Below are 15,957 nucleotides of genomic sequence, written 5' to 3' on the forward strand. Positions count from 1 at the left end.
AACCAGTACTAGGCCAGCTAATTCCTTCCCCATGTAGACATAATAATGATTGGTTTATTTATTCTGCTTTGAGCACATGCTACTCCAAAGTGATCTTGTCAAAAATTAAAAATAAAAGTAGATAAAACCAGTAAAACAAGTTTAACTACTTGGAAATACAAAAATTGTTTGGGAAGAGCAAGGTACAAAAAAAGCAAGGCACAAAGACAGCAGGTACAAAAGCAAGCAGGTACAAAGCAAAAAAAAGCAGGTACAAAGAGCAAGGCACAAAAAAAGGTCCTTTTTTCCAATGTGTAGAGATGGGGAGGATAACTTCCCCTGTTTCTGGGGTGTTGGTAAACAGTTAGATACTGAGGAGAGATTTTTGTTTTATCATGGAAAATGGGTGTAATCAAACAGTTCATGGTAATGAACTATAAGTAAGGAGCGACCCAGCTCAATGGGAACCAAAACTCTAGAAAACGGGTTTTTGATACCAATAGATACATCAAAAGAATCAGATTTCAATGCTGATTTCAAATATATAACTTTCATCAAGTTTAGTGCTACCCATCAAAAGTTACGCGCCTGAGAAAATTTGGCTGATTTTCAAAAAAAGGGGGAAAGACCCCCTAAAAGTTATAGAACCTTAATGAAAATCACACCATCATATTCAGCGTATCAGAGAACCCTACTGTAGAGGTATCAAGCTCCTTTCTAAAAAAAATGTGGAATTTTGCATTTTTTGCCAGAAGAAAGATCATGGATGTGTGTTTGTTTTTTTGTTGTTTTTTTTCCCCAGGGGTGATCGTATCGACCCAGTGGTCCTAGAATATCGTGGGAGGGCTCATTGGAACGGAAATTAAAAGTTCTAGTGCCCTTTTTAAGTGACCAAAAACAAAATGGAGGGCAACTAGGCCCCCTCCCACGCTCATTTTTTTCCCAAAGTCACCCGATCTAAATTTTGAGATAGCCATTTTGTTCAGCATGGTCAAAAATATGATAAATATGTCTTTTAGGATGACTTAATCCCCCGAAGTCCCCAGGGGGAGGGCTAAAAGTTATGAACTTTACCCAATGTTAACATATAGTATTGGTTATTGGGAAGTATACAGAAGTTTTCAGGAGGTTTTTTTTCTGGTAGTGGGAGGGAAGGGTGGGTTGGGGTTATGTTGGAGGATCTGTCCATGAAGGAAGTTTTCATGGGGGAAGAGAAGTTGCCATGAAGGGGGCGCCGGACTTGTGAGCATTATTTATTGGTTATTGGGAAGTATACAGACATTTTCAGGAAGGATTTTTTTCTGGAGGGGGGGGGGGCTAGAGGAGGGGATTACTCTGGAGAATCTTTCTGTGGAGGGTGTTTCTTTGGTATAAACGACATTACTATGAAGGGGGCGCTAGATTTCCTAGCATTATTTGAAAAAAAAATAATCAGAAATTATATAAAAAAAACAAGTTTTTTCAACTGAAAGTAAGAAGCAACATTAGAACTTAAAATGAACAGAAATTATAACGCATGTGAGGGGGTTCTCCCCAAGTCCATACCTCACTCTTTATGCTACAGCTTTTTTTAGTGCTTTCAAAAGAGCTATCTATTCTAATTAAACGGCCTTTGTGATTCAGGGGTTTGTTAATAAAATTTTTTTTTAACTTTTAACGTAAAGAGCGTCGTATTGACTAAGGAGAGAACCCCCTCATATATGTAATAACATATAAGTAATAAAAAAACAATAAAAAAACAAGCAATACAGCTCAATAGTAATCAAAACTTTTAAAAACGGAATTTTGATGTCAATAAATGTATCAAAAGAATGTGTTTATAATGCTGATTCTAAATATATAAATTTTATTAAGTTTAGTATTACTCATCAAAGGCTACAAGCCTGAGAAAATTTACTCAATTTTTTAAAGAGGGGGGGGAACATCCCCTACAAGTGAAAGAATTTTAATGAAAATCACACCGTCAGATTCAGCATATCAGAAAACCCTATTACATAGGTTTCAAGCTCATATCTGCAAAAATCTGCAACTTTGTATTTTTTGCCAGAAGAAAAATATACAAATCTAGAAGTTAGTTATGTAAGTTAATTTGTAAAGACATCCATATAGCAAAAGAAAAGAAAAATTTTTATGCAAATTTTGTTTACTTATTCAATGACAGTTAGCCAAAATAAAAGCTGCATTAACTAACAAACGATCAGAAATTAAATAAAAAAACAAGTTTTTTAAACTGAAAGTAAGGAGTGACATTAAAACTTAAAATGAACAGAAATTATTCCGTATATGAAAGGGGCTGTCCCCTCCTCAACGCCTCACTCTTCATGCTAAAGTTTGACTCTCTCTCACAACTTTATTTTTAAAACAAATAAAAAACTTTAGCGCAAAGAGTAAGGCGTTGAGAAGGGGACAGCCCCTTTCATATACGGAATAATTTCTGTTTGTTTTAGGTTTTAATGTCGCTCCTTACTTTCAGTTTAAAAAACTTGTTTTTTTTATTTAATTTATATTAAGTGACAGACGTTTATGGGGATTAAGAAGTTCGGAAAGTTAGTAGATGCAGTTATGACTTTCTTTAATTTGTTAGTTTGGGTTTATAGGTGTGTTTTTGTTTATAAATGTCACATTGCTGCATATAATTCTACTAACCAAAGCCCATTAAGAATTAAGGATTTCAATGTGATAAATTTCATATTGGAAACTTGACTGGAGAGTAAACTCGATTGGGAAGCTACTGATCATCTAACTTCACCAAATCACTAAATCACATAGAAAAGAACTTCAGTTATCATCTCTGGAGCTTCCCAAGGAAAAATCCTCAAATAGCTCCCAGCTGCAATTTAAGGTAATAAACTTCTACCAAAATTTGCTAAAGTAACTGTTTTGGAGTTTCAATAACTATAAACAAAAAATCGCAAAGAAAGGAAGAAAACAAGGACAATTAACAGCCAGTGAAAAAACTGGCTTTTTTTTCACTGGCTCTTAATTGTCCTTGTTTTCTTCCTTTCTTCGCGATTTTTTGTTTATCATGATTAGCCAGTGTGGTCTCAGAAATTATTTTCAATAACTATAGATTTTGTGTTAAAGCTTGTTTCTTACTTCATGAATATAAACTGCCAAACCATTACTTAATTGATATCTACAAAAAGGTACCATATGTTAAATGTAGCTTATTAAGTAATTTCAGGTTTTGACCACATACTTAATTTTGTATCCTGAGATTGTTCCTGTTTAACCTAAATGGCTATGGGATTCAGTTTTATACAATTATACTTAACTAGGCTGCTATGTTTTTACAATGCACTTAATGAACAATTATGATTTTATGCTTAAAATAAGCAAGCTCAACAATTAACATATGAAAAATTTAAGTATTTTTAATTATATTGAGAAATTAAAATAATGTTATACTCTGAAATATTACTACAAATTGTCATTAAAAAACACCATGTGTAGAAATTTCCAGTTCCAAAGACAGTAAATCTTACTTGTGTCTTACTTCTTACTATATTAAGGCAGTATAGAAAATTAGTGCCTTGAATTTACTTTTTTTTCCATTCTAAGGAAAGTTGACAATATGACAACCCTGCTATTATTGGCTATTGTGATGATTGAAACAAATCAAATCCCCAGCAAAGAGGCCTGACATAGCCCTGGTCTATATAGAAAACACCTGAAGGAAATACTGTACCATGATTAATAAATTCTTAGCCTATTAGTAGGGGGGAGAAGGAGTGGGTGTGACTGTCACCAAAGAAGTCAAATATGTCTTGGATGGTACAAAAATAGGAATAATAAAAGAAATAGTTGATTTTTTGGTGCTTCTACATATTGCAATTGTTTTTTAAGCAGAAAGCTCATCTATCTGGCATGTGCAAAATCTGGCATAATATAAGAATTTCTTTGTGTTATTTTTTTCTGTTTAATTGCCTATACAGCCTTAGGATATATATGAGACCATAAGGGGATCTGGAGTGAATTGTCAGAAATAGAAAATTTATTGATAAAAGAACATAAAATTAAGGTAAACTTCTAGGTGGCACTATAATTTAGCTAAGATAAAAGTGAAAAAGTCATTTGATGACTTTTTTATACTCTTTCATAGTTCAATATTGCTTTAGGGGCTAGTTTTATCTTGAGCCCTTAAAGGGGCCCCGAAGGTATTTAATTTTTGTAACCACACAAAGAGGTTATCAACACTAGTTAATTTGTTGAACAGTGGTCAAAAACACATCACTGGTTTATAAATAAGTTGTTCAAGAGTAATACATTAGAAAAATACTTATTTATACAGTCAAACCTCATTTATTAGGCAACTCAAATATAAACTGTTTTTTGCCATTTCAAGTTTTTCAAATGCCATTAACAAAAATAGTGCTGAATTTTGCAATTTGAAACTTTGTCATCAACAATTCAAGGTATATATATGCATATTAGGGGGGTGAGGATAGGTACATTTCTAGGTATCTTTGCAGTGGACCATATAATTTAGCTATGAAAGTGAAAATACCATTTAATGCTTTTTTTATGCTCTTTCATAATACATATAAGATACCTTCAGGGCCTCTTTATGGGTTCAAGATGCAATTAGCTCCAGAAGCAATTATTGGATTATAAAAGAGCGTAAAAAAGGCATCAAATGAAATTTTCACTTTCACCTTAGCTAAATTATAGTGCAACTAGAAATTTACCAAAATTAATAATCAAAAACTCATCTCTTTTTGTTCTAGCATAACTCATTCTGGAAAGCAACTATTCCCCAACCCCTACCAAGGAGGATATTTTAGAGAATGTACCTTTACCATTTCCACCTCTAAAGGTATGGACATATGATAATCTTAATTAGGCCTAGACCCAGACTTCTAATAGACTATGATTTGGAATCCTATCAAATTGATGGATAATGATTCCTCAACCTAAAAAATTGAAAAAGTAGACTCAGAGCAAAATTAAAGAGAAATGTGGTAAAATTCTACTTTTGCTACTTTTGGCTATCTTGGAAAGGGGTTAGGTTAGGAAAGTGAAACTTTCAGAGATGGGTCTACAGGCTCAAGTATGTCCCAGGAAGGTATTTTGAAGTACCTACCTCTACTCTTTCTCCCTCTAGAGGGTCCTAAACTTTGCCTATATGACAGGTTTGATACCTATTGAAATTTTGACAAAAGAACCTTTTACCTTAATTTTCAGTTTCTTTTTCTTTGGTTTTAGTTCTGAAAATGCAATTCCTGTTATTTGAGTAAAACTTTACGCCATATCAATATTTTTTTTCCAAAATTTGGAAATATATTTGCAAATCTGTCAAAAATTATAAGTTGTGATTGACCACAGTTGTGAAGCTGAAAACTATTTTGTTGTACTTCATATAAGCAGAATATCTATTTTTCAAGGTTTAAAGTTTATAACACACAGATTTTCAAAGGTTATCATATGTCAGGACCCTCTAGAGGGTGAAGGAGGTGAGGTAGGTACTACAAAATACCTTACCAGGACATACTTTGGCCTGTAGAACCATCCCCAAAAGTTTCATTTTCCCAAAATAACCCCTTTCCAAGATAATCAAAAGTAACAAAAGTAGAATTTTACCAGAAATGCACCTATTTCCATTGTTTAGACAGGGATACCACCAGATGGCTAATTTGATGGTAAATTTTTACCAAATCATATTATTGAGTTACAAATAAAGTGAATATACCACTCAATGCCTTTTTATGCTCTTTACAATTATATTAATCATTTTTGTTGGAAATAAATTTTACCCCACCCCTATTTATACAATTCAGGGTATATACTTGCATATTAGGGGGGTAGGGTAAATTTTACTTCTGATATAAATGAGAGGTAAGGTTAAACTGCCCCCCCATCTCCCAAATGTGCAAATATATACCTTGAATTGGTATATATAGGGGTGGGGGCTAAAATTCATTTCCAACCAAAATGATTCTTATATTTGTAAAGAGCATAAAAAAAGGCATCAAGTGGTATATTCACTTTATTTGTAACTCGATAATATGATTTGGTAAAAATTTACCAATTTGACAGTGTATATATATACAAATCTTTGAATTAGCCAACTGACCAACCAGTATTTTAAGCCTAGGAGTCCAGCTGGATGTAAGAAAATATATTAAGAAAACAATTCCTACTCCATAATGTGCAGAATAATCCTAGTTGACACATTTGCAGGGGGAGAGCCTTTATCTTCACTTCTTTCCTTGTTTTTCAAGTTTGTCTAAGAAATTCATGGATTTTCTAGAACCTATATAGGCCTATTCACAGTATATATACCCCCACCCCCCTAATATGCAAATATATACCTAGAATTGCATCCTCAATCTAAACATAACATCCATTTGCATCACAAATGACATTAACTCCCATGTTAGGGTAAAAGACCTCTTTTTGGGAAAGACTACTTTTCTTTGGCATTCCAGGAAAATAGCAATGGGTTTTTGGACCACCCCTTTTTACTACAACATGAAGCAATGTGAGAGCAGTGACAAGAACCCCACCTTCTTGGTCAAATTTTCACCAATGATTTGTCAGCATAAATTGAAAATGTGGTCGAAAATGTGAGATTAATTGGTATTTCCAAAAAGAGGTCCCTGCAGGTAAGTCAATAAACTAATAGGCTAGTTTCAAGTGATTGATCTTAAATAATCTGAATAGGCCTAATAGGCTAACCATATTGATGCATAGCTTAGAATTTTAGGTATTCATTAATATACCCAATCCTTCTCAATTCCTCTTTGGTAACAAGATGTGAGGTTTTTAGTTTTACATAATTTTGCTCTATTGGATAGCCTACTGGTTTTTTACCATAGCCATGTGGTGGATGTCCATTTAGACAGATTTTCTGAACAGTAGGCTTTACCTAAGAATGTAAAAGAGATAGGAGCTTCAGAACATCTTCCTGGGAAATAATTCAGGCCCTAAATTCATTCCAGAAAGGTACTTTCTCCCATCTCACCTTTCAACATGATAAAAAGCTCATCATCTATAGAACGATTTTAAGTTTCATAAGCTTTTGCCAAATCTTAGAATTGTGCCGAATCCAATGAAAAAGATAGTGATTCCTTTAACCTAAAATTACACTTTTTTGGACAAATTTCTTATGTCAAGTTTTAGTTCTCCCAGGTACACAAGGAAGTTTAATATTGGCATTTCCGTTGATTAAAGATGCGCCACACCAGAACATCGACCAAACGCCACCGACGAGAGGCCCGTTTGACCGCCGTCGAAGTGTCGCAACGCCGCCTCCGGCAGAGGTGGTGGCGTTCGGTTGGCTTTGAATTAATTTTGCGGCAATTTTTTATTGCGTCAACCGCAAAGTCGGAGCTTTTTTTCTCCTGTGGTTAAGTGTTTCGATTTTCCTAATTAGAAATCAAGCAGGGCTTGCACTATCCCCGAATTCGGGGATTTCCCCAAACATCTATGTGTCACCCCGAAAAAAAATTCCCCAAATGCCCGAAAATCACCCAATCACGGTGCCACCCCTAGTGATTTATCACTAGTAACTATCCCTGCCAAATATTAATTTGTATACTATAATTCTTTACTACTATTTTGTTCGTTAATTTTTGTCTCTTGTGTTACTTTGCATATAAACCAAACATATATAATTGGAATATAGACGGGTCTTCATATGTTGACAAAAGTATCGTCTTTATGAAATTAAATTAAAAAAAACAAGTTTTGTTTTTAACTGAAAGTAAGGAGCGACATTAAAACTTAAAAGGAACAGAAATTATTTCGTATATGAAAGGGACTGTCTCCTTTTCAGTGCCTCGCTTTTTACACTAGAGTTTATTTATTTTTTTAAAAATTAGTGTTGACAAAGAGTCAAACTTTAGCGTAAAGAGCGAGGTGTTAAGGAGGGGACAACCCCTCTCATATACTTGCTGTTGGTTCTAAGTGTTAGTGTGACTTCTCATTTTCAGTTAAAAAGAACTTGTTTTTTATTTAATTTCTGAACGTTTTTCAACTAATGCAGGTTCGATTTTAGCTCATCATGTATGAAAAATTAAACATAATTTGCATATTAGTTTTGGCAGATTTATTCCAGATATAAAATGTCACCCCTCCTCAATACCTTGCTCTTTACATTAAAGCTGTTAGCAGTTTTAAAAAAGCTTCCTATTCTAATTAAACAGCCATTGTGTTTCAACTTTAGTAAAAAGTCAAACTTTAGCGTGAGGAATAAGGTATTGAGGAAGGGGGCAACTCTTCATATATGGCATAATTTATGTTCGTTTTTCAAATAATGCCGGTAAATCTAGCTCTCCGTCTATCTAAAAAAATACCCCTCCCACTCACGGAACTCCTCCATGGAAATTTTATCCACCCTCCCCCCTTCAAATTCCCTTCAGACAGTTCCTGCCTTGCTGAGAATCCCCGATTTTCAGGGTGAATGGACGATTCACCCTGAAAAATTCTGCTTAGCATTTTTTCATTGGAATTAGACTTTGATCTATAATCATTTTCTCGGTCACTCCAGAGATGCCCCCTTCCGTAGAAATTATTTTCCAGAAAACAAAGCAAAAGGAAAAAAACAGATAATTCCCCAGAACATCTCCATATAACAAATATGGCGAAGACAATGTACGACAATTTAAAAGAATTTCGTATCGTAATTCTGTCAAAACCCCCCAGTGTAACATTTCCCCTAGAATATTCACTCATCGCAAATTTCCCTCCCAAAGGAAGATTCTCCCCTTAGAAAACCACCCCAAGCACACCCCCGCCCCAAAAAAATGACTGTACGCTTTCCAATAACAAATATTATATGTTAACCATGGGCAATGTTCACAACTTGCAGCCCTTCCCCCGGGGACTGTGGCGGGTCATTTTACACCTAAAGACACAGTTATTAGATTTTTCGACTATGCTGAACAAAATTGATGCCTCAAAATTTCGATCCAATACCTTGGGGAAAAAATGAGCGTCGGAGGGGGCCCAGTTGCCCTTCATTGTTTTTGGTCACTTAAAAAGGGCACTAGAACTTTTGATTTTCGTTTGAATAAACCCTCATGCGATATTTTTGGACCACTGGGTGGATACGAACCACTGGATGGATAAAAAAAAATCGGATCCGTGATCTTTCTTCTGGCAGAAAAAAATTACAAAATTCCACATTTTGCATGTAGGGGCTTTAAATCTTTTCAATAGAGCTATCTGATATGTGATTTTCATTCTGATTTTCAATCTGATGGTGTGATTTTCATTAAGATTCTATGTTTTTAGGGGGTGTGCCCCCTTTTTCAAGAATAAGGCAAATATTCTCAGACTCATAACTTTTGATGGGTAATACTAAACTTGATGAAATTTATATATTTGAAGTCAGCATAAAAATCCGATCCGATTTGTGTGTACTGCCTTTTCAATTAGATTCCTTGAATCTTATTGAATGCCACGGCGAATCTTCTGAAACACCACAACCACAGCCATTTTGTTTCTACCAGATTACCACTTCTCTTTATAAATAACGAAGAAGACAAGCGTCCAGCCAGCCGCTTAAGAAGTTTTTAACTCATGACTATGCCAGAATCTATTATACATTCAAGCTGGGATTTGAGAAAGACTGATGAAAACATTAATGTTTGCGGTCAACATTGATTGCGCCGGCGAAGAAGACAAGCGTCCAGCCAGCCACTTAAGAAATTTTTAACTCATGACTAGGCCCGAATCTTTTGTAAATTCAAGCTGGGATTTCAGAAAGACTGATGAAAACATTAATGTTTGCGGTCAACATTGATTGCGCCGGCGGTGCACCGCCGACATCTCACCGGTGGTGACGCAAAAATACACCGGTGGCACGCAGGAAATGCACCGCTGCTATTTTTGTCCCCGCCACCGCCGGTCTTTCCTTATCGGTGCGGCGGCGGGGTTTTGTTTGTTCCTAAATCATCAAGGCAACAAAAGCAGAGTATAAACAAAGGAAAACATAAACAGAACAGATGAATATCAATCAATCAATCAATCAATCATTTATTTCCCACAACTAACAAAAAGTAGTACAAGTGGAGTACATAATAATAAAAAAGAAAAACAAAAAAGAACTCAACAAACACAAGCAAATAAATTAAACTAAGAAAAGAACTGTAAAAGACCGTGGTCAGGGCCAAATTTACAAAATGCATCTGCAGAAAGCTTTTTCTGTAGGTCACCGAGCTTTTAAGTTACATCCGTAACATAAAGATTTTTAACTAGATACCGATTTCTAGTCCATGGCGGTAGAGAAAGAAGAAATTTACAAAATTTGAAATAAGTAACTTTAATCTTTTTTAAATCCTTTAGCTTAAGAACAGAATGAACACCTGAAACATAAAGCACAGAATGATCAGAAAGAGTCGAGAATAAGCACCTAAGAGCTCTTCTGTTATATTTTCCACGGTTTGCTACAATTTTGGAATAACTGAACTGAATTTTTCTTACTGAATCAGCAACAATCTGTTTACGAAAGAGAGCTAGAGAATTAGAAACAGTAATACCAAGCCACCGAAAGGAACCGTAGAAGGTAAATAACCGAAAAATTAACACCAGAAAAAGCCAAAGAAAAGAAAAGCTGGTTATGAACAACAGAATCAAAAGCCTTTGAAAGATCAAGTGTACAGAGATATTCGCCTTTACCCTTAGAAGAATTAGAAAATAGAATAGAAGAAAAGACACGATGAGCATGTTGGCACCCCACACCAGGTCTGAAACCAAGTTGATTTTCACCAAAGAAAGAAATATTTCGAATGTGGTTCAATACCGCTCTCTAGGGCTATAATGAAGGAAAGGTTGAGGTGGTTAGGGCACGTTGTGTGGATGAAGGATGACAGATTGCCGAAGTTTGTTCTTTTCGGCCAACCGTCTAGGGCTAAACAGAAAGCAGGTCGTCCCTGTCTGGGGTGGGAGGACATCATAAATAAAGATTTAAAGGAAATGGGAACTTCGTGGGCGGGTGTAAAAAGGGAGGCTTTGAATCGTTTGGGGTGGAGGAGGATAGTGCGTAGCTGTGTTGGCCTCAGGCGGTTTGGTGCTGCAGTGAATTGTTAGTAGTAGTAGTAGTACTACTTATGTCCGGATTCATTTCTGAGAATATACCTTATCAGTGATCTTGTTAATCACAGGGCATCGTAGGCTGTAAGAAGGATGAGATCCTCCCCAATTGGCACATTTCGGAGATTCCGTACAACGATCACTGTTCGTAGATAAATGAGGTTCAGCACAACGAGCGCACTTGGGAGTGCTACTAGTACATGCACTTTCCAAGTGCCCAGGGGAACGACACTTGAAGCAACACTTTGGCAATTGCTTTAACTCATAAACACGGAAGTTTTCATACCCAATCGTCACACCGTTTCGCAGAAATGATCCTTTGGAAATCGCGTCTGCAAATTCAAGCTTAACCGATTTGCTTGTTCCAAATCGACTAGACCCGATTATACCAAGCTGGTTCGTAGCATTTCAAGGTCAAAATCTGACGGGACTTCTCGAATAACACCAGTGTGTTTTTTAGATAAAACTTTCACACTAGAACCAGGTAGAGCTTCCTTTGCTGATTTTCAAAAATCTTCTGCTGCAGATTTCTCAATATTCACCGTCCACCGCTTTTTAGTCGCTCGCACTTTTGGACCCCAGCTGATGACCGGAAATTGAGTCTATTACTGATTTTTGCTTTAGCGGGTCACCATGCTCAGGTGGGGGATCGGAGATCGAAATTGTAGTATGCGTATCACACGCAGCAGGTTGGCTAGTCACAGGTATTTGAGGAAAGTTCAGATTGTACGAATCAATCTTAGCAGAAACTAGCGAAATCGCTTGCTCAAGGCTCGTAAGCTTGGCTTCGACGTGTGTAAACGCTGTAGCAGAGATAACAGGGACTTCTGTTGGCCTTTGATGACAAAACAAGGGAGCTGTTTTCCATCGGCATCACATTTCTTCATAAATTCTATAATATCTTGCAGGTGACTGAGAATTACATTAGTGCCCCTTCTGACAGGGGGATCATTTTCATTCACAAAACTCCATAGCTTTGCTTTCTCTGACTTAACAGTTTCCAAATCTTTAAAAAAGTCCACTCCTTTCCGTAAAATAACGGCTTCATCAACACCACTTAAATTTTCAAAAACAAAGTTCAACAGTGGTGAATACAAAAGCTCGGAAACGCTCATCTCATTATAAATTCACTTCAAAAATAATTTAAACCAACACACGCGAAGTACACGTGATGGTCAGGCGACGAGCGCTGAATAAAAGTAAATTAAGTTAGATAAACTTGATAAACTTGCCACACAGGTTTGTTTATAATCCAGGAGAAAGCTATTTTTTTCGTCTGCATTGATATAATCCTTCGCAATAGGTTTGAATCCAAAACAAGTCTTTTCACCATGAACTCTGAATGAACAGTGAATAAGGGTATATACAATAAAACCCTTATCTAACAAGGGAGGCAGGTAAACCTATGGTGACCCGATGGTTTTTCCTCCTTCATTCCATATACAGGAAGCTTTTTTTGCCTCCCTTTTTCTCTCTTAGATCCCGAATTCCCAGAGAAGTGGCTATGAAAGTTTTAAAAGTTACACTGGTTTATTATAAGCCACTGGGTTGTTCGTGAAGCTTCGTGTTGAGTTTCATTTGTATTTTTAATTATTCACAATTTTTATAGTTTTTTAAGTGTTATCCCTTAGCTTTTGGATATGTCTTTCTGATTAGGGGGTGGAGGGGCTATATAGACGTTTTTGCAATAGCGGATACTTTTTTGATTTTTTTACAGCAAACTGCATCTTTTGTTCTCAGTCACAATTTTATGGTCACACCAGCTTTAATGCTTTTTTCTAACCTGTTCTGCTTTATTGTCTTGAAATTATTCATTCAAGAAAAATAATTTCTGATTCTACATTTTAATGCTCTATCAACAAAATCCTCTTGATGAAATCCACTATATTTGGAAAAACTCTTACGTTGACGAATTTCCTCGTTTCACAAATTTTTCTCTACATCAATTCTGCATTCATTTTGCTCAAATTTTTTGTTTCGTAGTCACTAAAAGCCAAGGTCATACCCAGGATTTTGTTTTCGGGGGTGGTTTTACTCACGGACTTTTTTTAGGGGGGGGGGGGGGGGCAGGGGGTTACACAAAATAAAACAAACAAACCAACAAGATTCGTTTATATCCATTTTTGTTACGTTTTTACGAGTCAGACAGACATTTCGGAGGGGGGATTCAAGCCCTCCTAACCTTCCCTCTGGGTATGGCCTTGCTAAAAGCATGTGGTAGCTTGCGCCACTGAAAGTCAATAATTGTGAGTTTTTGCATGAGACTTGGAAATAAGTCCGCTCCAACATCTTGTTATGGTCATCTTGGCATATAATAAATAAGGAGATCAGCAGGATCTTCAACAAAAGATCAGCAGGAATCACTTCAGTGTCTGTTTCGCTATGCTAATTCAAAAATCTAGACACTTTTTTCAGAAAGTTCTCAAACCTTTAAGCGCTATTTCAAAATATGCATAAATTTTAAAAGATATTGTACATACTAATCTATAGAAAGATGTCTTTTCATAATCAGAAATAACTCAGGCTGGACAGATTGATCTTTACATAGGCTCTAAGTCAGTGGTTCAGTCCCACTTTCTAAGGCTATAATAAGAAATGCTTGAAATGGCAAGGGTACATTCTGCGAATGAAGGATGACCGATTGCCAAAGATTGTCTTTTCAGCCAACTTTCTAGGGATAAACGGATATTTGATCGTTCTCGGTTCAGTGGGAGGAAGTAATAAGGAAAGACTTAAGGAAAACGGGAAATTCCTAGGAGGTTATAAAAAGGGAAAGGAACCTCCCACCCTGTCTGTCAAATTATTTGAAAAAAAATTGTAGATTTGGTCAATTATTGGCGCCCTTGTCACATTTCCCCCTCCCTCTCGAGATATTACTCTATATCTGCCTTTGAAGAGGGAGGCTTTCAGTGAATTGGAATAGAGGAGGATCGTGTGGAACTGTCTTTGCTTCTGGCGGCGTGGTGCTGCGGTAAGTTATTATTATTAGTAGTAGCATTGAATTATCTAGAATATCTTTCCATGGAGGTGAAGCCGGATTTCCCGGAATTTTTTAAGAAATGATTAGTGATTAAATTAATTTTTTTTTAAACTGAAAGTAAAAAGCCACATTAAAATTTAAAACGAACAGAAATTATTAGGTAAATGAGGGAGGTGGCACCTTCCTCAATACCTCGCTCTTTACGCTAGGGTTTTAAATTGAATTTTGTCCATCCTTTCAGAACAACTCTTGAAACACAGGATTGTTTAAATAGAACAATAAGAAGCTTTTTGGAAAATAATGAAAACTTAAGCGTGAAGAGTGAGGCATCGAGGACGGGGCGCCCCCCCCCTCTTCATATATGTATCGATTCCGGTTTGTTTTAACTTTTAATATTGCTCCCTGTTATTTATTTAAATTTAATTTTGATAAAGTTAAGGCTATAAGCAAGAATATTTCTGGGTAAGCAAAATTTTGTTAAAAGTCTTGATAAGCGGATTTGTAGTTTGTAATGTAAATTAGCGGAATGTAAAGAAAACAATTCTTACTTCATAATTTGCATAATGATTGTAGCCAACACATTTGGCATACAGCTTTTCTATACTTTACGGCCAATCCCCTGTCCTCTAATTTATAAATATATATCCCAAATTACATAATTGCCAAGCATTCTGCCTATGCGTCTCCTATTTGAACCCGTGTGCCCCTAAATTGAATCAACTATTACGAAACAAGAACCAGAAAAATGAAGTAAAGTTTGGAAGTTTAATTTTACAAAATAGTTATCCGAAATTAAAGTTAAATTACTTTATATTCAGAGACCAGGTGAATTTGAAATACGCACATTTGTAACCCGCTCGCTAATAGATTCACCTCGCAAGGTTATGAATTTATTCATTGTATTATGAGTGTATTGTATAATAATTTACTATTGTATTTTTATGTTAACTGAATGATCAGGCAATAGTGATAATGCCAATAAGACATGTAACTCTGAGTGTACCCCAAATCTTGAACAAACTCCTGATTTTTTTTTCTTTTAGGGGACGGGGGGCTATTATAGATAGCATGCTTGTGCACAGCATCTTTTGAAGTCATTACTGTAGCAACAAAGAACAGACGTAGTATGTTCTCTTACAAATGGTCACTAACGTGACTATTGCGTTCAACCCCCTCCCCCTTTCTAGTCTGGGACACAATAATCATGGTAGCAGCCATTAAACTTGGGAATAGTGTTGAATGTGAATCTAGGGGTCCCATTCCTTTGCTATTATAATGCTTAGTCTAGAAATTAATAATTCCAGACAGCAGTTTAAAGCGATCTTGTAGGACAGTCATTAAGAACCAGATGATTTTACCAGACTGTCAACGAAAAAACGGTCTTTATTCAGTTATCAAGTTTATAAGATACGGTATTAAGGGTGCAAAAACCTCTTGTTTACTTTATATTTGAAATTGAAGTTCTATTTCAATGTATGTAAATTCTAATCCACTCAAATCTTTTGACTGAACATAATTTTTCTCCTGTTGGTGCAATGCCTTTAGGTCATGTTTGCAGAACTAATCAACAAGCAAACCATACTCATTTGTCTGATTTCTAAGTTCTCTTACGCATAACCAGCCCCCCTCCCCCCAGCATATGTAGATATAGTCAGATCAGGTTGGTCATTGGACTTTTTTCGTCGTACTGATTGAAGAAAACTGATAGCCAAAGTGAAGGGGACGTGCATATGAATATTTTTCGTGGAGAGCCAAAAACAAAAAACAAAAAAAGTTTGATAATTTGAATAATAAGTATGCAGAAATTTCTGAAAAAACTAGGGATTTCAGACCTTATGTTGATTAGGATTTCATCTTCCAGGTCACGAGGTCACTTGCATTCGTACATTTCTTTTAAAGAGCCTTGGGAATAAAACCTTGACTAAACTTGAATTGATGTTTAACCTGACTAATCTTGGATG

The 15,957-nt window shown here is 35.9% G+C and overlaps 1 protein-coding gene across 2 annotated transcripts in view; it reads right to left on the reverse strand.

The window, feature by feature from the left end:
* Hen1 (Hen1 methyltransferase) overlaps positions 1–7,014 on the reverse strand; it is an 82,451-nt gene extending 75,437 nt beyond the window's left edge. The window contains exon 1 of one of the 2 annotated variants that reach the window (XM_089100935.1): positions 6,944–7,014. The gene's annotated coding sequence lies outside the window, so the exon portion shown is untranslated. Of the gene's footprint in view, positions 1–6,847 lie in introns of both variants that reach the window. The other variant, XM_089100936.1, reaches the window with a different exon arrangement.
* Positions 7,015–15,957: the final 8,943 nt, after the last annotated feature.

This window comes from Artemia sp. Qi Xiang Cuo, chromosome 15 (genome assembly GCF_049724085.1).
Source record: "Artemia sp. Qi Xiang Cuo chromosome 15, ASM4972408v1, whole genome shotgun sequence".
Taxonomy (NCBI): Eukaryota; Metazoa; Arthropoda; class Branchiopoda; order Anostraca; family Artemiidae; genus Artemia; species Artemia sp. Qi Xiang Cuo.